The sequence below is a fragment of the Pongo pygmaeus genome, chromosome 18 (assembly GCF_028885625.2).
Source record: "Pongo pygmaeus isolate AG05252 chromosome 18, NHGRI_mPonPyg2-v2.0_pri, whole genome shotgun sequence".
Lineage (NCBI taxonomy): Eukaryota > Metazoa > Chordata > Mammalia > Primates > Hominidae > Pongo > Pongo pygmaeus.
In genome coordinates this window covers 62365897-62392909 of record NC_072391.2, presented here as the reverse complement: position 1 = coordinate 62392909, position 27013 = coordinate 62365897, and the positions used below count along the sequence as shown (strand labels likewise).

The window sequence follows — 27013 nt, the reverse complement described above, 5'->3', positions numbered from 1 at the left end:
GACTTTTCTCAGGCATACAAGATTGATGGATTCTTGGCACTCTCCCCACCCAGAATTATTTAAGGATGACACCAAGTGTTATGTTTTCTGTGATGTGCTCATAAAACTTAAATATTTAAAAAGATGTGTTAGGCAGAAAGAAGTTGTGTTTCCAAGATCCATGTTCTCTCCTGAGAGTTTGGCTCCTGTCCAGCGCTGGCATACGTGAAGGGAAGATGCTACCAAGAGTGTCATGTCAGAACATTTATCTTGCACCCAGGATTTACACTTTGTTTTGAAGGGTTGTTGAAAGAAGATGTATACATTCAGTTTTTGTCCATCAATAGGTACTATACATTCTCTGTTATGCAGCATTAAGATCTTGTATGTTTCATGTCAAAAAGGGAGCCCCATTGCAGCTTCTCCAATGCATATTAATAAGAAACAAGATTTATAAGAGATAAAGAATAATCTACACCAAATTTGAGGATGACATTAAGAGACATGAAATTTGGCACTCTAAGGCAGGTCTTCAGAATAAATGTGATAGCAAAGACCAAGATGGCAAAGTTTTGTTCAAAGAGACACAGTCCACGAAGGTTTCTATGTTTTGTATTATCAACTCTTATATTCGTGTAACATTTTCATCTGTAGACCACCAGGTCAAACCCTTTACCCATCCCACTCACTGTTAACAAGAAGGAACTCACTCCTCTCCTGTGGACTCAAGTTTCCTCTTTGGTAGAATAAGAGGATTAGAATGGAACATTGCCTCCCTACAGGAGGTATTGGGTGAAACAGTTGAGCTCTGTTAAAAAAGTCCAAGAAGAAGTTTCGGTCACACTGACTTGACCCAGAGAATACGTGTATTATTCTCCTAACACAGCTCCTGGGTTCAAAATTTTATTTGGGCAATGAAAATCAAGTTGATAGTAGGCTCCTGGAAACTCAGAACATAGTTCTCAGTTCTGGCAAAGAGGCCCCCAAACCTGTCCTCCAAGGAACAGTTGTGAAAACAAAGCAAGTAAGAAAAGCATTGTGGGTAAGACTGTGAATTGATGAAATTCATGTTAATAGCATCACTCTTCAAGAATTGCCTGTCTTTGCTTGATGTTGAAAAATGTTGATACTATCTTCTATAGCATTGTTTCCCCTGTTTTTACATTTGCATGGGAAACAATTCGATTAACATTTCTTTCTGAAGATGGTCTGCTTCTAAGAGAGTGACATTGATTGTGTCAGCTTGGCCCACTGAGTGTGCTTTCACCTTGCAGGGCAGATTTGGATGCAAAGCAGAGAGATCTTGAAAATATCAACTTTACCTGCATTGTTGCACCTGCTTTCAAAGCTCATTTGGGTTTACTATAAGGCAACATTGAAAATACTATTCATGCACATGCTCTCAAATGTGAGAAATTGTGCTAATCCAACTTTCATTTTCATATCAATTTGAACAAGAAATGAGTTTGTCAGAAACAATCATGTCTGTTGCAGAGGTGTCAGGTTGGATAGTCAGAGGGATGTGACTGTTGCCCTGGGAGGTGCCTTGTGTTGTGGGAATGTGTTGATGGAGGTTATCCAGTAGGCTAGATCCAAGTGCGCCCCCTGGGAAACTCACAGGGATTATAGCTAGCAGCTGGTTTGTCCCAGCTGGGAATATTTCCCAGTCTCCCTCTATATTTGGTTCAGCCTTTTCCTAATTCTCAGTGCTTTCTGGGCCCCTCACAAAAACACAAACACTAAAACCTCTTCCAAAAACAAATAAACAAACAACAACAACAAAAAGAAAACCCAGTCTTTATATAAATAGCTCAATCTTTATGAAGTGTATGCTTTATGTTAAAAAAAATATTGTAACTTGATGCTGGTGCTGCAAACGTGGGCGGAGAGATTCAAAGTCATTTCAGGAAGAACTGGGAGGACCTCAGATATTTATTTTACTGGCCATGCAGGAGCTGATTTTAAAGCTTTTAAGTTATCTGTGAGGCCAGAATTCTTTTGGCTTTATATTTCATAAATTAACTTTTGAATGTATTTCCCCCAAATATTTAATTCTTAAGAAATCGAGAATACTACCAAGACAACAGAATTTGCAAAGTCAGCTTACATATTTCCTTGTCTTTTTGGGTCTTTCTTTGAATGAACAAATGGGGCACAGAGTGATTTAAATCTTACATCCTCTCCATAATTCACTATGCCTTCACAACAGCAATATAAATCGGGAACATTCTTTTGATGATCTTGGTATATGCTTCACATTCATTGTCTCCTTCCATTCCCAGGATAGCCTTAAAAGACTAATCTGAATAGAGAGCAGTGATTAAAAGCGCAGTGCCAAAGGGGTTTATACCAAAACAGATTCCACTGCCCCCAGTCTTTTGTTGTGTCCATGTGCATATTACATGCTTCTGGTTTTTTTTTTTTTTTTTTCTTTGATTTCCCTCTGTCTACCTTGGGATGACAGTGGCACCTACCTACAAAAAGCCAAGTGCATAATGGGACTTAATAAATGCTAGCTATCACCTTGTGAGTTAGAAGTATATTAGTATTTCTTCTCTATAGAGAGAAAGAGATTCAATGAGTTTATACATCTTAACTCTGGGTTCTATGGCTAGTGAGTGACAATGTGGAATTTGTCTGCAAGCTCAGTGTTTCCAAACCCATTTGTTCCTTTCCATTCCCTTTACTAAAATTGACTAATCTATTGCTGCTCTTCCAAACTGAACTTTCACCTGGGTATAAGGAAGAGAACCTTTCCTCTGCTTATAGAGGTGTCATGCTTCACTTTTAAAGGAAATTGGCATAGATAATACTTTCCTTCCCAGCAGGAATCATATTTGCATACCTCTGAAAATAAGAACTCAATTTTCTCCACCAAATCCTTTGTTTTTGAGCTTTTATATGTTTATAATTGTAATTTCATGATAACTCTTTAACCCAGTGCTATCCAATAAAAATATAATACAAACCACAAACGTCATTCACATATTTAGTTTAAAATGTTCTAGCAGTCAAATTAAAAAAGTAAAAGGGAAATAGCTAATATTTACTTTAATAATTTCTTTTGTTTAAGCCAATATATAAAAACTGTAACACAATACAACATATTATAACATAATATAAATTATTGGTTTATAATCAATGTAACATTATTAATGTGACATTTCATATCTTTTTTATACTGTCTTTAAAATGTGGAATGTGTTTTATACTAATGCATCTCAGTTGAGACTAGGCACATTTTAAGTGCTCAGTAGCTGCATGTAGCTAGTGGATACCTTACAGATAGTGCAGGTCTCAACTTTTGAAGAATACATTTATACAGATTTTTTAAAAACTACTATTGGTGAGGGAGACACTGTTGGGCATATTGTCATGTTATCTAATTCATCTTCAAAATAATCCTATACTACCATCCCTATTTTTCAGACAAAAAAGTTAAAATCAGATTATATAACATGCTTACCATCACATAAGCTAGTAAAATGCAGAGCTTGAATTCAGATTTAACATATTTTATTTCCTTGTGTAGACCTCTTTCCATAATATTGTAACACCTTAATAATGATGGTGATTATTACAACAATGATGAAAAAATAATACCATTAATATAACAATTCTGTTACCACCTGGCATCAGTGAATTTATAATGCTTTCACTTACATTGTCTCATGCTTATTCTCATTTCATACACAATTGTTTAAAACATGTGTTTATTTCCTAAATAAGCATCTAGCAGGTTGCAAGATCCAAAGCTAACTGAGAGTATGTGATAACTCAACAAACCAAGCTGCTTCCAACACCCAGGTTATCTAGGAAATCAGATTCCTGTGAAGTTTAGAGTTTCAATGGAACGCAAAAAATATGAGCACCCGGGAGGTGTGCCATGGTGCTTGGGCCATGTGGTAGGCACCTGCATGAATGTGCATGTGTAGGCACTGGGTGGAGAGTGACAAGAGGAGAGCACAGAGAGACGGGCTGGCTCCAGGTTGCAGTTGTTGTGGGTGAATTGATAGACAGCAGTAGAGAACCAAAATACCTTGACAGATAACACTCAGTTTCAGTGTTTTTGCTGCATCTCAGCTCCCACACTTTTAAACCACAGCTGCTGGAGCCATCTTCTTGCATTTTTTGCTCCATTGCTCCTGTCCTGAGTCTCCACCCCAAAGTTGGGTTCAACAGAAGGATCCATACTAAGAGGATGGCCAAGAATAGGATATTTCTTATCTGTAACCAGGGATAATCATGACTTTCAGAGGGTGGGTGAACTATCATTGACACAAGCTTCAGTGTCTCTAACACATGGCACCTTCATGGGGCTACTTGACTTACAGCATGGTAGTTGGCTTTGGAAAGGATAAATCTCAAGAACATATGTTTCAAAAGGACAAAAATCGCAGCATGCAAGGGTGCTTATGGTTCTCTTTGCATCATGCTTGTCTATATCCCTTTGGCTACAGGCCAGGGTCATATGGGCAAGTCCAGAGTTAATGTATTACAGTCATAAGTAAAGGAAGGGTGATTTATTGGGATTCTCCAAAGTAAGAGTTTCCTCCACAGGTTTCCCAAGAGGGAGGTAAGTGAATTTTTTAGGAGAGTGTATATGGAGATGTTGCAAGAGACATGATCCCATTAGAAATATTTCCTCATACTCTCTTCAACTGTTGACTCAATGAGACAAATTGGGAGTAAGATTTTGGGTCTATAGCTACACAGAAATCTAAACAGTGCAGAAATGGATTTTCAACATGAATTTTTTAAAACTTAGACTTTTAGAGTTGTTTTAATTCAAACAGTATCTTTGGTTCTTAGAGTCAGAATTTTCCTTAAAGGTCATATTAGCTGTTGTCTGCAGGCATCTTTTGGAGGTGTGAACTTGCAATCATTGTGCAAAACAAAGATTCTGGCACTTTTAATTCTATTATGCAACCTGAGAATAATTTTACTTTTAAAAATACATGTCTATATTGTATGAATGCAATATGTCATCATAACTGTGAGTAAAGATGTCCCTGGAACAAACAACAACAACAAAAAACCCATCAGACTAAGGATATGTCATCTGCCCATCCACCCATTTATCAGAATATCCATCCATTCATTCATTTAGCAAAAGTCATACACACTGAAAATCAGCTAGGCTGTGGATATAAGGGTTGACAAGGTAGACACAGTATCTATTCTTATGGATCTTATATTTAGTTTGTGGGAGTGGACCATAGAAAGAAAACAAGCAAAAAAAATAATTTTTAGTAGTGATAAATGTGATCAATAGTACATGGCAATGTGATGTATTGGGAAGTGGCCTTGACACTTGAGGAAGATAGTCATCATCTTGGCTGAGGAGCACTGCTCATGGGAAGATGGTAGTGATGGCCTTGGTATTTACCATAACGGGAGGTGGGCCTACAAAGTGGTGAGTAGGGAGGGAAGAGAAGAAGGGAGGAAGAAGGAAAATAGAAAAAATAAAAATGAGGAAGAAGGAATGAATAAATGGAGATAGGAAAGTAGGGCAAGATATTAGTATCACAATTCATATTTTCCCAAACTGATGACCTGGAATCCCCACAATTGTCCTGGGAGTGGGGTCCCCTAATGTGGAAGGAGAGCTCCAAAGAGGAAAGGGAGTTTGACTAGCATCACAGGTGAGGTCAGGGCTCTGCCCAGAGAAGAACCTGTGCCTTTGGCTGTGGTGCCCTGCTTGTGCATGCCTGTCTCTCCTCATGATTGGTTGGTGTCTTCTTGGCAAGGAAGGTTTGTCTCAGCAGTGATGGATTAGGAGAGTGGTATGCATCTCTTGGGGTTCTGAGAGGCCAAGAAATGTGGAGAACAAGTTTGTGTAAGTGGTTGGAATGGAAATGTTATTAGAACATAGTTCCTCTGAGTAATGGATAAAAGCTTTAAGGTGCTATGCCTGGAAGAATATAGCCTACACATATTTGAGGAATTACTTTAAGGAAGAAAGTTATCAGATTTTTTACCTTTGACAATATTAGAAAAGCAATTAAATGTGTATCTTAGGATGAAAAATTTAAATTTTAATCAGAACTGCTCTCTTGATAAGAGGTGTTAGCTATAGAGGGCATGGAATTGTTTTTTCAGAGATCATTACACATAGTGGTTGTCTACTCATTGTAGATATCACCAATGAATGCCATTCTGGTGGGGGATGCCCCTGGCTGCCCCCTTACTCCAGTTTCCTCAAATTCACTATCTTTTGGTTTTTCTTTTTCTTTTTCTTTTTTTTTTGAGACAGAGTCTCGCTCTGTCACCCGGGCTGGAGTGCAGTGGCACGATCTCAGCTCACTGCAACCTCCACCTCCTGGGTTCTTGTGATTGACATTCTTGTGATTGACAGTGCACTTGAGACAAGGAAAAACAACATTTACCACATAGGTCCTCAAAATTGTTGGATGACATGAATAGATGAGTGGGTGAATTAATTAATATTTGGCTTCCCTAGACCTTCCCTGTTTTTTTAAATATTCCATGTTTTCACTTGTATTGTCTACTCTCCTTGGGAGATCATGGCACCCTGTAATATAAAATTTGTTATCGTACAGCTGTCTATGTGCTGTTCCCAGTAGCAATGGATTCCATAAGACTTAGATTGGCATTCCATTTCACAAGTCATCATACCCAGTTTTATTGGATGGGTGAATTAAAGGGTTAGTAAGTGACTGAAATTATGAATGAATGCGTGACTAAGAAAATAGACGATCATAAAGCACATCTGTAATTTCAGGTTCTCTGCTCAATATATCAAATATAATAGACATCTGAAAGTGACCTCAAAGGTCATTTTATTCTTACCTTTTTTAAACAGATTTAGGTGCTGATATTTAGAAAAATTTAAAAGATTACACGCCCCCCCCCACACACCAAATCACATGGCATAGTAGTGGCAGAGACAAGAACAGGACTTCAGCAGTTTTAGTTCCTAGTGAGGTTCACCCTTCATTACACAATTTCTTATCTTAAGTAACAGGCATTTTATAAGCACCTATGATATTCCAGACCCAATAGGAGATGCTACGGGGGATACTAAAAATGAAGACAGAGGCAGGGCATGGTGTCTCATGCCTGTAATCCAGCCAACTTGTGAGGCCAAGGTGGGAGGATTGCTTGAGCCCAGGAGTTTGAGATCAGCTTGGGCAACATAGTGAGACCCTGTCTCTAAAACACACACACATACACACACACACACACACACACACACACACAAAGACACAGTTGCAATCTGCAATTCTCCAGCATCTCATAGACAAATGAGGGTAATTTGATAAATTCCCAACAGCACATGTATTACATACCCAGAGAAGGAGGGTCAGTCTGGCCAGCTGCTCCCATATTTCCTTGCTGCTAGAGTAGTATTTGAATATATCATGTAACTAGACTAGAAGGTTTATCTTACAGTAGTATCTGATGCTGTTAACTCTAGCTTGTTGTTCTGTCATCCCTTAGTATCCAAGGAATTTAAGGATTAACAGGGAGAGGGATGTGGTAGCAATATGAGGTTCAATAGTAAATATTGAACCTCTCATTACCCCTGTTCTTTCCCTGAAGATACCCATTGGTCAGTTGCTTCTTCCAGCTGCTGCCCTACCCAGTTTCATGGCCTTCTCTTCCATAGTTGACCTATTTTGATAATTGATTTTCTCCATTGTGTTGAGCAAGCTGAGTCTTCTGGTAGGAAGGAAGAATCAATAAGGGTTGCCATCCTTGTGTTACTCCAATAATCCAAGCAATCCTAGGCTGAGTTTGATTGGCTCACCTGCTCTTTTTTGATGGTTTCTGGTTAGATTGTCATTCTAGCAGAGCTTAGTTATTGGGCAAAATCACAGAGAAAACCAATTTACAGACTCAATTGCTGAATTTCCTCTTATTTTTTAAAATTTTTTATCTTAACTTTTCTGATCAAAAGTCCCCAGTAGTGGACTGGAAGTAGAGAATGTGAAAGGATTCCCATGTGTTGTGGGGGAGATACTACTTTTCTGTTCTTTGTTATAGGACTGATTACATAGGTGTGTTTCCTAATTCATAGAGCTGTGCTCTTCTTTGTGTATATTATACTTAACATTTTTAGAAAAATAAAAAGCGACTACTACTGATAATAATAATAATTTCATTCCTAGAACAGTGGTGATTTTGCCCCCAGAGGACATTTGGCAAGATCTAGAGACATTTGTTTTGCCACAGCTTGGGAGGGAATGCTGCTGGCATCAAGTGGATAGGGGCCAGGGATGCCGCTAGACGTCCTGCAGTGCACAGGACAGCCCTCTGCAAAAAACAGTCATCCGACCCAAAGTGCCAGTAGTGCTGAGGCCGACAAGCCCTATCCTAGAGAATGAGGGTCAATCTGAAAGATTCATTATTGAACAGTCATGACAATTGCCATTTATAGAGACTTATGAAGTAGATTGGCTATATCTTCATTTTGCATTTGAGGAAATTGAGGTTAACGAAGCTAATTTGTCCAACATGACCCAGTTGGGAATCCAGGTCCCCATGCAGTCCAAACCTTGTTCTTTACAACACGTTATTATTTTGCCCATTATCACTTCTCTAGCAATTTTGAAAACTTACAAATATGTTTTTCCCAATAGCTGAAATGAGTTTGTGTGTGTGTGTCTGTGTGTGTGTGAAACAACCAGATGAAAGGTAATAACGAGAAGAGGCTTTAAAAGATATTATCCACATAGTCTTCTGCAATGATGCCTTTAACAAAACATAATAATAGACTACTGTGAACTGCTTTTGCCAAGAACATGTCAAAAAAAATCAAACTGAAAGCATAGTCTTCTAGTTATTGAACGAATTGAAATTTGACCTTTGGATACAGGTAAGAATACAACTGTCATTCAAGGGAGTTAAAACCTGTTTCTGACTATTGTCAGGAGACTGAATAGCCTATTCCAGTTCCTTGAGTCAGAAATTTTCTGAAGCTTCCATTTGTAAATATTAATATATACATAGGGAATTAGTCAAAGTTCAACCAGGGGAACAGAACCAACAGGATACACACACATACACCCCAAATATATACATATATATTTGTATATACCAAACTGCATATATTTGGTATATATACATGTAATACATATGCCAAATTTATATAGTTGGTGTATATACGTGTATATATGTTATATATATAATATGTATAATATATATGTGTGTATATATATTTGGCATGTGTTTGTGTATATATACACATATATGTACATATATGTACACACATACACACATACATATATGTACATATGCACATATATACACACATGCACATATATACACATACATGCACATACACATGCATGCACATATATACACACACATGCACATATATACACATAAATGCACATATACATGCACATACATATACATACATGTACATACACATGCACATATACACATAGGTACATATATACACACATACACACACACACCCCCCAAAATATTTATGGTAAGAGATTGACTTAAGCAATTTTAGCATATAGTAGTCTGTTTGGGCTGTTATAACAAAATATCTTAGGCTGGATCATTTATAAAGAACAGAAATTTATTGTTTACAGTTCTGGAGGCTGGAAAGTCCAAGATCAAGGCACTTTCAGATTCTGTGTCTGATGAGGGAGAGACAAGAATACTTGTAATACTTCACTGGAAGTATTACAAAGAAGTTGTAGCTACATGGATGTATGCTTGGGATAAAATGTTAAGAGGTACAAGGTAGGCCATCGAATTATGTATTCAGTCTGACTTCAACTTACTACACACATACTTATGCATTTATGTATATATTAGAGCATGTAGAGAAATTATGGCAAAATGCCAGCAGCAATTGCATAGGGCTGGAATTTAAGTTTAAAATTTAAATTGTATTCATTTTCAATTTGTAATTACTGTATATTCCTCATAGATGGCACCATCTCAATGCCTTCTCACATAGTGGAAGAGGCAGGGAGCTCTTTTGATTCACTTTTATAAGGGCATTGATCCCTTGGCCTAATCACCTTTAAAAATCCCCACCTTTTAATATCATCACATTACAGATTATGTTTCAACATATGAACTTGAGGGAGATATTTTAAGACCTTAGCACTGAGGTTGGCTGGGAAAATTCAAAATCCATAGGGCAGGTAGGCAGGAAGGGTAGACTAGACTTCTCAGATGAGAGCTGACATTGCAGTCCACAGATGGGATTTTAGCTTCATCAGGGAAGTCTCAGTTCTGCTCTTAATGCCTTTCAACTGGTTGAATAAGGCCCATCCAGATAATCTAGGAGGATTTTCCACACTTAAAGTAAACTGATTACAGACTTGAATTACATCCACTGAATACCTTCACAATAACACCTAGATTGCTTAGATTATTGCTTAATTGTATAACTGTGGACAATAACCTAGCCAAATTAACACATAAAACTGATCATTACATGTAGTAAACTATATAGTTTTCCTAATTTAGAAGTAACTTTAGATGGTGGAGTAGGTTTATCAAAAGCCACAAGTGTTAAGTAATGTAAAGCACATTGTTTCTCTCAACAGTGTGAGGATGTGGTTGGTGGCCATACCCACCTATCCAGCTGTTCTCCCAGATTGGAGATATCTTTGTATGCAACCAATACTTGTAATTCTGTCTTGAAACTCACTGTGATGTCATACAGAGACGCAATGTTGCAGACTGGAAAGAATGAGGAGTGAGGTAGACCTGGACCCAATCCCTGGGTCTGCTATTTAGGAGCTATGTGAATATGCCTATGACCTACCTGCATTAGAGGTAGTAACACACAACTTCACAGGTTCTGGTGAGATTTACCTGAAACATGCTTGTGCAGTGTATGGCAATATAGATACATACCTGTATAGAGACAGGTATGTCTTAATTTCTTTGCGCTGCTATAATAAAACGCCACATCCTGGGTAATTTATAACCAAGAGAATGTTTTTTTTTTCTCGCAGTTCTGCAAGCTGGAAAGTCTCGGGATCAAGGTGCCACATGTCTGGTGTCTAGCAAGGGCCTGTTCCTCATAAATGATGCCTTCTGAGTGTCCTCAGATGACAGAAGAGATGGAAGGGGTGAAAACAGGTGTATTTCCTCCTTTAAGTCCCTTGATAAGGGCATTAATCCTATTCTTTTATAGTCCTCTGTTTGTAGTCAGTATCATCGTGTCTCCTTCTGGGAGGGGATTATGAAACCATGTTAAAGAAACACAGAGAGGAGTACAAAGGAGAGGCTGAGACTAAGACAGGATTTTATAAATTCCATGGAAGAGTCACTGGCTGAGATTGTGGTTATTGAACTGGACTGCTATGCTTGGGTCCTTGTTTGAATTAAGCAACCCAAGAGATGTGTCTATGTATACACCTGCATATTTATATATAAATACATATCTACTCTGTGTGTGTGTGTGTGTGTGTGTGTGTAGTTTTCTGTTTATTTTTGTTGCTAGGAAAGAACACTATGTGTCATAAATTATGGTGTGCTTTAGAATGAAGTACTTTGCTCCATCTTACAACCTTGCTTTTACTTTCCCTTCATCCTACTTTTTTAAAACTTCCCTTTGTTTAAATCTTAGTGCATTGCTGGTATTTATGAAGGCCATTCGACTTCTCTTAAGGAGAGGCCTTAAATAAATGGGTCAGTAAATAGGCCTTAGTATTTGAGCTCTCCATAAGGCCAATCATTGGGAGTCCAATCACCTTTCTCCTGGAGGCTTGCTCAGAGCTTTAGTTAAACCCTATCAAATAGTAATTTTTTATTAAGGCAGAGTTGGTCCTAATATTCATCCAAGGAGCATATATTCAAATGATAGACTTCTCGCTAATTAATTTTGCTTTCTTATTTTGACATTCAGTGAGGCCTTTTTAGTGTTTTTAATGTGTGCATTATAGTATGTATAAGAACATACTGAAATTACCAATTTAATCATATCCTTCTCCAGATTATTAGCATTTTGAGGGTAGGGACTATAATGATTTTATCTCTGTATACCTAGTATCTACCACTGTGAATGTCACGTAGTAGATTATTTTGTTGGATGAATGGATGCTTGCTAAAATGACTGCTGTGTACGTGTGTGTATATTTGTACACGAACACACACTGCTATGGTTTGAAGGATCATGTCTCCTTCAAAATTCATGTTGAAAAATAATCCCTAATTAAATAGTATTGAGAGGTGTGGGTTTTGGGAAGTGTACCAGAGCTACTGATTGCTCTAGAACCACCCCACTATTCTGAGTTTATTAGGCTCAGAGCCACAGAGAGCCTTGAGTTCTGGGCACTTCTGTCACCCATCTCCTTTTGCAGCCCCCGACAAAGAATTTTCCTTTTTAGCCTCAGTGTTTGCATGCCTAGGAGTGGATCACTGTGCTCCTTGTAGTCTTTGGGTCTCAGAAATAGTGAACAAGTACAGCATCCAGGGTGGAATTTTTGCCTTTAGTACCCTCCCCTGAATTCTTAAAAAAAAAAAAAAAAAGGAACCCAACACTGGGAGGCCAAGGCAGGCAGGTCAGTTGAGGCCAGGAGTTCAAGACCAGCCTGGCCAACATGGTGAAACCCCATCTCTACTAAAAATAGATTAAATTAGCTGAGCGTGGTGGCACATGCCTGTAAACCCTGCTACTCAGGAGGCTGAGGCAGGAGAATTGCTTGAACTTGGGAGGCGGAGGTTGCAGTGGGCCAAGATCATGCCACTGCACTCCAGCCTGGACAACAGAGCGAGACTCCATCAAAAAAAAAAAAAAAAAAAAGGAGAGAAATTTGTAATTTTGTAAATACTATAAGCTGAATGAATTTGTTAAAAAGTACATCACATCACTACATAAGTGACTTGACTTCAGGGTTCTTTTTATTTCTTATTTATTTTTCCTTTAAGGAAAGGTCAAGACACTTTTTTTTTTTTCTGGAAAATGTCCCTCAAGATGAGGTGAAACCTCAGTGTCCCATGAACAGATGATGGAACTGTTCATGGGTGAGACAAGGAACCTGTGATTTGAGCTGAGTTGCAAGAGACACAGGAGACATCCGGGGACTAGGTGAATGGACACCTGACACTTGGTCTGGGCTTGGCCACTTGGCTGTGGCCATGTTCCTCAGCTCTTTTGTGTCTCAGGCATCCCCACCAATAAGCAGAAGATAGTAATAGCCACCCCATCTCTATTAAGCTTGGTGTCAAGTGGTACTAAGACATGGGTTAGATAGTGCCTCTAACAGCCAAGAATAGAGATTTCTATCAGTTTGGCCCGAAGCACTTCTGTCTCCCTGGGCTGAATGGGATTGAGGTCATCTTTCTGTCTTCTGCTCTGGGCTGTGAGGTCGCCATCACTGGAAAGCTGTGGAAGGAACATTGGCCTGGGAGTCCAGAATTTTTAATTCTCAACTAGATTCTGTCATTTTTAGTTAAAACTTGGGTAACTAATTTTTCCACTTGGGACATCTGTGTACGTATTTTTTAAATAATGGAGCTAAGTTTGGTGACCTCTAAGAGACTTTTCAGCCTTGAGGGGCTGCAGTGTAGCAATCACTGTGCTGTGGGATGGAGATAAGTAAGTGATGAGGACAGACCCTGCCATCTGTGACTATGGCATTCTATCGGAAGAGGCACAACATCTATGACAGGACAATCTCAGATTGTGGTATTTGTCCAAAAGGAAATGAACAGAGTCGTGTAATAAAATGAGAGGTGAAATGACTTCAGGTAGATCCAGAGAGACTTCTCTGGGGAGGTGACATTATTTATTATCCCTGGGACAAGGAGGGAGCTTGATAAATAATTTTAAAGATACATTAGCCAATTGAGTGAATGTTTATTGAGCACCTACTCTGTGCCTGACTTTAAATAGGGAACTGAGGCTAGGGTATTTAAGAAATCTTTCTTAAGAAAGGCCTAATCTCAGGTGGATCACGAGGTCAGGAGATTGAGACCATCCTGGCTAACACGGTGAAACCCTGTCTCTACTAAAAATACAAAAAATTAGCTGGGCGTGGTGGTGGGCGCCTGTAGTCCCAGCTACTTGGGAGACTGAGGCAGGAGAATGGCGTGAACCCGGGAGGTGGAGCTTGCAGTGAGCCGAGATTGCACCACTGCACTCCAGCCCGGGCCACAGAGTGAAACTCCATCTCAAAAAAAAAAAAAAAAAAAGAAAGAAAGAAAGGCCTAATCTATAGAGGAAAGAGACACACAGGAGTAAATCTTTCTTCTATTGTAACAACGGTAATCAGAAGAGATATGTGGGATTCAGGGACATTGATGTGCTGAGGTATGATCAACAGCATTCATAGAAAATGAGTGTTCAAATGGAAAAGAAACCACCAACATTATTTTTAAGTAATTATATTTCTTCTGCTGAGATTCTACAATAATCATCTCACTTTTCTGGAATTAATACTAAATAAATAGGTGGAAATATTTAAAAATTAGATGCACAAAAATATCTGTCATGGCAAAAATCAAAACTTAAATATCTAACAAGAGGAGATTTCTTAAATAAATTATGGTATATTTTTATGGTGAACTATAATTCAGTCACTAGAAGTATTACAAAGAAGTTGTAGCTACATGGACGTATGCTTAGGATAAAATGTTAAGAGGTACAAGGTAGGCCATTGAATTATGTGTTCAGTCTGACTTCAGCTTACTACACACATACTTACGCGCTTATGCATATATCAGAGCATGTAGAGAAGTTATAGCAAAATGCCAGCAGCAGTTGCATAGGGCTGGAATTTAAGTTTAAATTTTAAATTTTATTCATTTTCAATTTTTAATTACTGTATATTAGTACTCGAGTAGGAAACACACTTAAAATATCTCCAAACCTGGAGTGTTTGGAAAAGAATGGAATAGTGGTTCCTTCTAGTACAGTCTGTTTCTGATGAATTAGTCATCACACCTTTGGAACAAAAGCAGAACTTTGGATTTAAAAATAAACTTTACATTTTTTTTTTAATTTGAAGCCTTTAGGATATTGTAATTCATTTCTACTATCCACATTTTTTGCTACAAATTTAAATGAAGTAAGAATAGAAAGCATATGTGAGTTGGGAAAACCTTATTTTATTGTATGTTTCTGTTGGACCCCAGGAATGGCTGGGGGGGAGGGAAGAACTGTTGTATAATTATTTCATAACTGAGGGTTCTAAGGCTTAGAGATGGGGAGTTGTTTGCCCATGGTCACATGGCTGATTTATAGGGACATTAGGCATCATCAAGATGTAGATGGGGAGAATAAGGCTCAAGAAAGGATTGGACCAAGACTTGTTATTTTCTTGCTGTTGGTGGTGGTGATAGTGGTATCTGTGGTAATGGTGATAAGGGGCAGAATGAAGTATCCAGTATAATCAGCTGAGAGACACAATATTGTTAGTTGTAAGATGACATTCTTCTGTATACATTCTTTTCAAAGCAGGAACACAATGTTGGAAAGGAAATTATAAACCCAATACTAGATCAGGTGTCACTTAAGGTCTAGATTTCAGCTTTGCTATTAAGCGAAAACTTAGAACATGTCAGTTTTCAGAATAGAAATGTTTATCTCCGTATCTGAATTTTAAAATGCATTGTGCATATGTTCTGCCACTTAAAAGTAACAATCTTTTCCATTTTTCTCATTTTATTGCAAATTGCAATCACACCATGTCACCAAAAAGTTATTTAGTGACAACTTAGGGGGAGCCAAAAAGTTTCCTGTAATTTGCATATATTTTCCACATTCGGAATGTTAGTGATTAAATTTTTTGTATGTTCACTTAAATAATATATTATTATTGAAAATAAATACAATAATAAATGCAAAATGTTGGCGCTAATGGCATATGCTAAACATTTTCACAGTGCAACACGGCATATGCTTAGTTATTCATTAAGAGATTTTAAAATAACTCATATTTAGCAAGAATACATTATCTTTTATTCAGAATTAATTATATGCTGTTTTGTGTATGGTAATTTAAAGTGCTACCCACTTCTAATATGTAACATGCAAAAGAAACTATGGTTACAATTCATTAGAATTGGCTTCTTTCCTTTGCAATTTAGTGGCATAATTAATACATAGAACTGGAATGCTATTTGTTACTTGAATCAAAAGTTATATAAAGTGCAGATAACTAACAGTTACACATCCTTTTTCTTTTTTTAAGCACAGCAAGACTTAGAAGAATGGGATAAGTCATGAGAGTAAGTCACACATAATTTGTTATTTTACCATTCTTTGATAGTTTTAAGAGCAAGTTTTCACAAGGGCGATTTGAATTAGAGGGTAGAATAATATTTTAAAAATCGTTTTCTATTATTCAAATATAGAATGTTATTAAATTTTTTGGTATTGCTGGTTAAGTGCCTAGAACTTGATCATCTTCTATTTCTTTTTCCTTTTTGCTATGAGAAAAATAATGCTCAGAGAAGTTTAAATCCTTGCCTAGGGTAATGTAGTTCGTGACTAGGAACCCAGAGTTGGAGGTTTCTTGGTTTAGGTGAGGCTGCTGTTTGAGTTGCAGGAAAGTTACTCATATTGCCACTTTCTACCTTGGTTATTATAACAGATTCAATAAAGGCAATATATTTGAACAGCATATTACCCCAACTAAACAAGAAGCTGACAAGAAGATGACCTCAACTAAACAAGAAGGAAGAAAATGACAAAAACACTCAAAGTGCATCGAAAGTGGAAAACAAAATTCCCAAATGCACTTTCCATTTCTTTGAACACATATGTTGATGTCTTGACTTTTTCCCTAAAAGTGAAAGCATCTTGAATAATAATACTATTCATTCTGACCTGAGTGGAATGAGATGAGCACTCTACTCTGCTGACGAAAGTATAAATCAATAGTAGAGGGCATTTGGCAAAGTTTGTCTTGAACCTAAACATGTATCAGGCCCTTTGTTTTACTTGGTTAATTTCTGATATCTAGCCTTAGGAAACACTGAAACACGCAAGATAGAAGCTCATAAAAATGTGTTCATCCAGGTGATTTCTACAGTATGTAAATTTTACCTTAATACAGCTGTTAAAAATGCTCAACACATTTTTATTTATAGGAGGCAAAAGTGAAAACATGCTAAATGATTACCCCTTAGAGGAACTCTTTGAATAGTAACAGTTCATTCATACAACTGAAAAGTTTAAGATATTTTTAATAATGAATATATTTTTAATAATGTAGAGAATTACTTGTGGTATAGTATTTATCACAGATGCATGATGAAAATTGTATGTAAATCACAATCTATATTTTAAAAACAATAAGCATGGTTAAAATTATTAGAAGGTAGTGAGCATTTTAGCATGACAACTAAAATGAGTTATCACTGGGTGACAGGATTATCCATTCATTATTCACTTGTCTTATTTCTTTTGGATTGCTATTAAAAAATACCTTAGAGTGGGAAATTTATAAACAACAGAAAATGTATTATTGACAGTTCTAGAGGATAGGAACTTCAAGATCTAGGTGCCAGCTGATTCGGTGTCTGGTGAGGGCCCGTTCCTAATAGACGGCACCTTCTGTGTCTTCATGTGGCTGAAGGGGCAAGGGAGCTCCCTCAAGCTTCGTTTGTAAGGACACTGATGCCATTCACGAGCTTGGATCCCTCATGACTTAACCACTTCCCTAAAACTCCATCTCTTAATACGATCATATTGGGTATTAGGTTTCAACATAAATAAATTTTGAGGAGATATCGACATTCAGATCATATCACCAGTCATTTGTATATTTATTTTGCCAACTTTATTTAATTTATTTTGCACCTCTACATTTCCACGATCTTCTTCCATGATGATTAATTACTGTTAAAAAGAAGGAAAAAGACAACAATAAAGGTCAAAGTGAAGAGTCCTGCTATACAGGCATGTTGTATTAAATGTGCCTGTGTCACAGGATGACCACACATGTGGCCCACTTTTTTGTAGATTCAACTACAGTTTGATAACAGCCCTTACCTGGTCAAGAGGACCCAAGTTAATAGCACTGATAAAATTCATTAACATTTCATTTTCTCAGTCATAGTAATTGTCGATCAGCCCCGAGAATATCATTCTGAGCAGCTTGTGTTGCAAACAATTTACCTAATGCAGTTGATTTACATAAATCTCCTCCACATTCATCCAACAGTAGGGTTTTTAATTTCCATTATTTTTATCAACTCTGATAAAAATATTAAGAGCAAGGAATTTGCTCCCTGCAGCAGCATGTGATGTATGATTTGCATTAGAGTCCACCTAGTACTTACTGCTTGATACCTTCCCATGGTCAGACTCTCAGTTCCAGTCCAGGAAGTAAACATGTTTCCTACAAATTAACTCAATTACATAGTCCCCTGAATTGCAGCAAACATTTCTTATACTGAGCCACTTGCATATTCTCTGTGGTAGCTGACACTTCATCATTCCTAAGGGAAGGCATGAAGAATTAGACTAAATTCCCTGGATTCAGAAAGAAAGGGAAAGGGATTAAGATGTTGAAATTGCTCAGGCTCTGCTGCTGTCGTTGTTGGAGGAAGCAATACCTGTGTCAGGTGCAAAATGTAATAGTTCTGATTACCTACTACCTATCATCTGGGACATTTCCAATTCACACTTAACTCCGAAGTCTGTTCTATATCGAAAGATTCTAGGGCATGCTGGCCTAGGGCTTTCTTTCATCTCAAATGATATCACTTTTTTTCTCATGGAAAATTCACTCTGAAGGCCCTAAAGTCGAATATTTGACTTAGATGTTTCCATGAAAGCAATTTAAAATACACTTTCTTTTACTGTCCTGGAATATCCAAGAGTCTATAATTTTGTATAATGTCCAATCTCTATACCATACCCTGGCCTTCAGAGTGAGGGCTCTGGGACCTATTGCCTTTTGTGCTCTAGGACTTGTGTTCGTTTTATGAGGGTTTTATAAAAGGTAGTCTGCAGACCATCTGCTTCAACATTACCTGGGAAACTCATTTCAAAGGAAGTTTCTAGAATCCTAACCCTGACCTTCTGTAACTGGGGGTGAACTCTGAGATGCTGCATTTGTAACCAGCTTTCCGGAGACTGTGAAGCTCCCTAAAGCTTGAGATGTGCCAGATTAACTATTTTCTGTTTTCGGAGAGCTTTCACCCATGCTATCTCATTCTGTACATCATAACAGCTTTATTTACATGGAGCTGCCTTCATACTCACAAGGGGTGAATAAACATTCTAACATCACAGAGACAACAGGGGTGGATCTAGATGTAGCTTTCACAGTGTGCTTCCTGGGCCAGCAGTTTCAGTAACATCTGAGGATATGTTAAGAATGCATTTTCTTGAGGTCACCCTCACACTTTCTGAATCAGGAACGCTTGAGGTGGCTTTAAAGAGCCATGCAAGTGACTCTGATGATCTATAAAGTTTGAGAACCATTGGTATACCTAGTGTATGGTTTTACAGCATCCTGGTACTAGCTGCATGCCACTATGTATTTAAATTATCTACGTTACCAATTTCTGTAAAGGGCTAGACAGTTGTTAGCTTCAGATCCCAATTTCTTTTAGAGAATATCAAGGACTGAAAGCTCCAGAAGATATTTTTGAATCAATGTCATTGGCAAATGATGCCTTTGAAACAGGGAATGGTTCTACCAGGAAGGTAATGGTCTGGACTCTTAAAAGCAGCATCAAAATAGCACCACAAGACCCATCAGGTTTTAAATTAGATAACAGACTTCTAAGTTAAAGCTAGTTGAGTTGAATCTTGGTTTTGACATTTACCAGCTGTGAAGCTTTTTGAAAAGCTAAAGAATATCTGGGAGAATTACTTTTCATACCTGAAAAAGAGTATAAGGATAGTACCTTCCTTTCACATGACGATTTTGAGCATTACATGGGGCAATGAATGAAAGTGCTTTGCTGAGGATCTGGTAATAAGAAAATGCCCAAAGAATGTTATAAGGCACGTAACCACACATATGAATTGCAGTTTCCTCACTCTTAGTTCCCTCATTTTAAATTTTGAGTAATTATAGTGTCTAAAAGTAGTGAGTTTCAGTAAAAAGCAAAACCGAGTGGATCTCTGTAGCAATAGAATCTAGTCTACCCTATGAAAGATGAAAGAATTCAGACCAATCAATCTACCTACATCTCCAGCGTCTAGGACTAATTTTGGCACATGTTAAGTACTTGATGAATAGATGTGTGAGTAATTAATCAATAGCTGCGTTTTACAAAAGGGGTGCTTTTCAGAGTTCAGTTATATACACTATTTGGCTAATATTCCCAGTGATTCCACAAGGTAGGTATAATTACTGATTTCATTTTATAGAGGAGGAACCTCAAGCTTGTGGAGATGGAATGAGTTGACTAAGGTGGAATTGGGCAGCAACCCAGGTTATCTGACTCAGGGATCCTGTGCTTAATTACTTTTCTATCATGCTTTAACCACTATGCAGCTTTGGCTGGTAATCTCTAGCAATAAGCAGCAAGGGCAAGAAAGGTTAGAAATAATTTTTTAAGGCCGGGCAAGGTGGCTCATGCCTGTAACCCCAGCACTTTGGGAGGCCAAGGCGGACGGATAACCTGAGGTCAGGAGTTCGAGACCACCCTGCCCAACGTGGCAAAACCCTGTCTCTACTAAAAATACAAAAAATTAGCCAGGCATGGTGGCGGGTGCCTGTAATCCCAGCTACTTGGGAGGCTGAGGCAAGAGAATTGCTTGAACCTGGGAGGTGGAGGTTGCTGTGAGTTGAGGTGGTGCCACTGAACTCCAGCCTGGACAACAAGAGTGAAGCTCCATCTCAAAAAATAATAATAATAATTTTTAAGCACCTGTGGATAGGACAGAAAAAGAAATTAAGCATTAGGTTGAATCAGCAATATGTTTTTGTGAATTCGGTAGCTAGAAGCTAATTAACTCCTAGCCAAAGTGGGAAGAGAAGGCTTTTTATTTTGTGATTAATATTTTAAATCATGTTCTTATAACGTATTATACAAAAACACATGTAAAGCACTTGTGTAGCAGAATGCATTATTGCAAGGTAAATACTTCTAAACCAGTTCTGTGAGGATCTTAAACCTTGTCAGATACTGAGGATGCCTCCCGAAGGCCATCACTCTGCACAAAGATGACTACTATTCTCACTTATATGATTCCCTCCTTGTTGTTAACGTGTATGTGCATTCCGAAACACTATAGCTTAATATTGCCATTTAAACATTTTTTTAATCTTTAGATAGGCTACTGCTTCTTCTTCTTTTTTTCTTTTTGACAGAATCTTGCTCTGTCACCCAGGCTGAAGTGCAATGTTTCAATTTTGGCTCACTGCAACCTCCACCTCCTGGGCTCAAGCAGTCCTCCCACCTCAGCCTCCCAAGTAGCTAGGGCTACAGGCATGTACCCCCATGTGCAACTAATGTTTGCCCAGGCAGGTCTCCAACACCTGGGCTCAAGCAATCCTCCCACTTCAGCCTCCCAAAGTGCTGGGATTAGAGACGTGAGCCATCACACCTGGCCTTAGACCTTTTAAGTTTATTTTCATCTGTAAATTATCCTATCATCCTATGTCATTGAAGAAATGAAATAATTTATTTCGTAATACAAGGTTTCTCAACTTCAGCACTTATTGGCATTTTGAGCAGGACAATTCTTGACTGTGGGGGACTGTCGTGTACATTGTAGGATGTTTAGGAGCATCCCTGGTATCTATCCATCAGATGCCAGTAGCACCTCCTCTTCAGTCGTGACAAGGGAAATCCTCTCCAGAACTTACCAAATGTCTCCTGGAAAATAAAATTGCTCTGATTGAAGAGCTCTGCTGTGTTTTCCCTCTGTCCTGTTAATTTTCTGAAAATTGCATCTTGGATGAGTCTTAGTGTGATTCAGATTCAATTTTTAAATTTATTTTATTTATTGCTAAGACTACTTCCTAGGTGGCATGGGGACTTCCCACTGGAGGCACATAAAGTTGGTAATTTCTCTTGTGATGTCAGCCACCCCTGATGTCTGACGCTTAGATCCTTTATAAGGGAGTTGCAAAATGCTGACATTCCAATTCTGTCATTCCTTGGTCATTGATTTGTCAGAATATTTTTGTCAAGATATGTCTTGCCTTAGCAATGATTTGTTTGCCAGGATGGCTAGAATGGGAAAGGTCCCATGCAAGTTGGCCCATTTTTTTTCCAGGTTATCTTTTACCTAGTAGCCAGTCTTCCCCATTTTTGCTATTTGGACATACTCTTCTCAGCTTTGAAGAAGCAGCTTATCAAATGAGACAGGACCAGTGTGGCCCTCCTGGCCCATTTCTGCCTGGAGTCAATCACTCCTATGCTGTCCTGGCTCAGTGCCACTTACCATGTCAGGCATAATAATGTGCTCTCACGTCCTTCTTTCCCATTAGTCAGTGAGTAAAGCAAGGCTGTCTCACTCTTCTTTGCATCCCCACTGCAAAGATTGGAACCAGGCAGCCTGATACCCGGGAAAGAGTGCAGGCTTTGCAGGGAGACCAACCTGGATCCAAATTCCAAATCTGAAAAGGAGCTGGTGGCTAATTCAAGTGAGGCACTCAAACTTTCTGTGTTTCAGTGTGTTCATTGTCAAAATAGAAAAAAAAGTCATTTCTCTCAGTTACTTTTAAGGATCAAGTCATTTGGAAACAGTGTTCGTGGGATTCCTACTCAATATACACTTAAGGTATTCTTTCCTATTTTAAGAGTAGCTTCTATTTACCCACTCACCATGTGCCAAGCCCTACTACATAAAACTCTTGTGTGCCTTCTCGTGTGATCCCCCTGCGGTGCCCACAGCCTATTATAGGTAAAGCATCAATGTCATAGGCAAATGATGCCCTTGAAACAGGTAATGGTCCTACCGGGAAGGTAATGGTTTGGGCTGTTAAAAGCAACATCAAAATAGGTAAAGAAAATGAGGCTTACCGAAGTTAAATATCTTTTCCTAAATTTCCAAGCTGATGTGGGTTGACTCTGCACTTAAACTCAGACCTTACTGATGGCAAAATTCACTATATATCCTGCCTTTAATTGGGTGTTACACCTTGAATAAATGAATGAATGACTAAATTAATAGATATAAGAAGATGATACTAGGAGTTTATTAGCAAATAATTATTTCCTCCCAGACTGTTCTTTTTTTCTGGGAAGTCAGTTGAATCTGGAGCTTACATTTTACACGTGAGTTGAGGCTACAATGACCAGTCAGAGAGAGCCCTGACTTCAATGTGGACTTCTGAGGGAAGAGGAATACCAGGTGCCCAGTCTAACTTCTGCTACTGGTTGGCGGTGTGGTTTGTATAAGCCTCACGTATGCTCAGACACTACCTGGCACTTGTTTCTAACCAGCTGTTCACCCTCCTATGGTGAGGGGCCCACTGGGCCACCCAGTCCAATTGTGAGCACAGTTTCCTGGCAAGGGCTGGATCCCAGCCTTTTCCTCTGTCCTCTGCTATTACCTGTTAAAGTGTGAGCTTTCTATTTGACACCTGGGCAGACCAAGCTCAGCTGAGCCCTGACCTGGCTAGATGTCAGGTTAGCTACTGGCAGGAATTTAAACTGCCTCAACCCAGGGAGCCAGACTTTCCTGGAAAAGAATGTAGGTGGGCAAGCAGCTTTGTGGTTCACTCCAGGGGTTGGGAATCTCCTGTCCATGGCCTCTGGGAAGGAATTCATTCAGATGGGAAGAGGACAGCCTGTTAGGCAGCTCCTGGAAAGGGAAGGCGCAGCACTGGGGAAGCAGTGGCCCTGTGCAGGGTCTGGAGGACTCAGTCCTCAGCACCTTCTCTCCCCTCTGCTTCCCCTCCCCCAAGGACATGTGATGTGACTTTGCATAACATTTTCTTGAATTCATTCTGTGTTCACACTACAAATCACATCTATGTTTGCAACAAAAATTAATTCAGGACACATTATAGATACAATATAGCTGTTTGAAATTGTTACATTTTATTTTAGAATGTATTCAGAATGAAAGCTTTTGAGTAATGTGATCACTTTATGGTTTGGAAGATAAAACAAAACTCAGGTTCTCTTGGGGGTGTTCAAGCCATTGATCCTGACAGATAACATTATATTTGATAGACAACCAAAGTAGATCCCATTTTGATAGGGCTGTATTACATGGTAGATGCTTTTTTGTTTGTTTGTTTGTTTTGAGACAGAGTCTTGTTCTGTCGCCCAGGCTGGAGTGCAGTGGCGAGATCTCAGCTCGCTGCTGCAAGCTCCGCCTCCCGGGTTCACGCCATTCTCCTGCCTCAGCCTCAGGATTAGCTGGGACTACAGGCGCCCATCACCATGCCCGGCTAATTTTTTTGTACTTTTAGTAGAGACGGAGTTTCACCGTGTTAGCCAGGATGGTCTCGATCTCCTGACCTCGTGATCCGCCTGCCTCGGCCTCCAAAAGTGCTGGGATTACAGGCGTGAGCCACTGCGTCCGGCCAAGTAGATGCTCTTTACCTTCCCTGTGCGGTCATTGTTTGATTGCCACTGCACTGAATGGCTTATCTGTGGAATATGTTTATCTATTTCATACCAATATTCAGAACATGTAATTTGATGGATCAATTTGGGTATTTAAGAGAAATATTGAGGTACAGAATTTAGACGACATATGCATATAGTATTAACCATTATTAAATATATTCAACATATATAAATTATTAAAATGTGAATTTTGATATATGAAAGCAAATGATTTGAGAGATAGCTTTTATTAGTATGATACAATAAAATACAACACAATTTGGCAAGGATTTATTGAATGATGATTATATTCTGGGCACTACCATTGCATAAGTATGCTAGAGATACAAAGATGAATGAAGAAAGAAACCTTTCTTAATGAAGATCGTGATGCATCAATAATCTAAGCATGTGAAGAAACAACCATAAAGGGAAATAATAGCAGGGAAAAGAATGGACAAATTAAACTACCAACTCAAAAATATAATGAGCAAAATGATGACTAAAGAACAAATCTGTGAAAATTCAAAACAAATGAAGAGGTATTTTAATATTTGAATACAGAGCTCTTGCAAATGAATTAGAAATACCGTTGCTCCCATAAAAAAGAGGGGAAGTAGCTAACAATACAATTAACCAAAATTGTATGCATAACTATACCCATATACACATACATGGACACGTGCTCACATGAAGAATTCAACTTGTTACTAATCAAAGAAAGATATTTAAGCAATGCATTTATCCCTTTAAAAATTTTGTTGTTGTTATTGTGATGGGATGGGGGATTATAATGAGCATTTTAAAAATCATACTGGTGTGTTTGTTAATTAAAACATCTCTTCTGGAAAATAATCTGAAACATGTATGTAGAGGTTTAAAAGTCTTACCTCTTTTGACCCAGTGATTTCACTTCTAAGCACCCATTCTAAAGGAATAAGCAAGAATGAAGACAGAGATTAATGCACAATTAGTTTTTTTTTTTTTGCATTTGTACTTATAATAGGAAAATGTTAAAATACCGAGTAGCCCAGTAGTAGGGGTTGAATGGTTGTATAGTTTACCGTACATCGGACAAGCAATTATGCAGCTATTAGAGGCAGAGCTCCCAGAGACTTCTCAGTAGAAATGCATGAAAATGCTCAGGGTTTATATTAAGTCAGGTACGACAGAAGAAGAAAAATCTCAACTGCATTTAAAAATAGAAAAAAAAATAGTGTAAGGCAATGTTTATTTTCTCATTTACACATTTTATTTTCTAAAATTTTGACAGTAGGTCTGCATTATCTCATAATTAGAAAAATATCAAGAAGTAAAACTTAAAAATTATATGGATAATCATAATGCAATTTGAGCTGAGAACTGTGCAAAAAAAAGAGATGTTTCCAGGAGATGGATCAGTTGATTTCACTTGATGAAACAGTCAGAGAAAGGTAGAGAAAATAGATGAATTTTTAAGGATGAAGGCACAATTTGCCCGGTTAGACAAGAAAGCAAGGTGGTTTCAAGAGCATAGGTTATGCAAATGACAGAAGCATAAACGTACCTGGCATGTTCCAGGAGTGAAATTGATCTGGTGTGACTGGGGCACACACTCTGCAGGTAGTCCAGAGGGCTCAACTGAATCAAGAAAGGTAGAGAGGAACAAGGCTGTGAGAAGCTTTTCATTCTCAGGCCATGCTAAAGAGTTTAAGCATTAAAACCTAATCCTAGAGAATCGGAGACACAGCAGAATGCTGATTGGAACACACACACACACAAACACACACACACACATACACAAGCGCATGCATACACAATAGTGTAAGGTAAATTTTATTACAAGAATCAAAGTAAAAGCACACATTTAAATGTGTGTACAAATACTTTTTAGAAAACATCTTGAGAAAAAACATTAATTTTTTTCATAATAATATGCAAAGCAAACCATGATAGAAAAAAATGCATTTAAAAATAATATTTCCCCTCAACTCCTTTTTGTGCTTCAAGGCTTTCTGCCCTTAAATAGATCTGTCATAGAGGTTTTCTTGGTCAGCTGCCCTGTAGTAAGTGTTCTGTCCCATCTGTCTACTAGTAGTCACTACTTAGATTGCAAACTTTGTGCAGAGAGGAGCTCTGTTGTATATGCCATTGTGTCCCTCACACCTGGTTCATAGGACATGCTCATTAATGGTTTCTTCCTGAATGGGTTTTGCAATGCCTTGCATATGAAAGGCTTTGTCAAAATTCATGATGTGGACCTAGCTAATGACTCAGGCCGCTTTTAGCTTCGGAATCAACACAGGAATATTAGGCTGGGGTAATTTCACTTTTCACATCCAAATTGGTGTTTATTTTTAAATTATTGTTAAACTTGGAGATAAAAACAGCTGGATTATACACTGCTTACAGCCAGGCAGTCAGCAGCCCCAGGTTCTGGTAGAGCTTCTGCCAAATTCCCCAAATGGCATTAGTTGCACATGGTTCCCTCAGTTTTCTCCCCTGTGAAATGAGGATCTGGAGTCCGTCTGGGTTCCTGATTCCAGGAGCCTCCCACAGGAATCTCTACTGCTTACCTGCCTTGTGATTTCTAGTGCCTCATTCAGCAGAAAACACCACCTGATAA

At 38.4% G+C, this 27013-nt stretch overlaps 1 protein-coding gene across 11 annotated transcripts in view; it reads left to right on the top strand.

Annotated features, from left to right (window-relative positions):
• CDH11 (cadherin 11) overlaps window positions 1-27013 on the top strand; it is a 171988-nt gene that overhangs the window by 15982 nt on the left and 128993 nt on the right. For 2 of the 11 annotated variants that reach the window (XM_063655236.1, XM_063655241.1), the window contains exons 2-3: window positions 10938-11064; window positions 16122-16158. The exons of 8 other annotated variants lie outside the window; for them this stretch is intronic. The gene's annotated coding sequence lies outside the window, so the exon portion shown is untranslated. The remainder of the gene's footprint in view (window positions 1-10937; window positions 11065-16121; window positions 16159-27013) is intronic. One more of the 11 variants, XM_063655237.1, reaches the window with a different exon arrangement.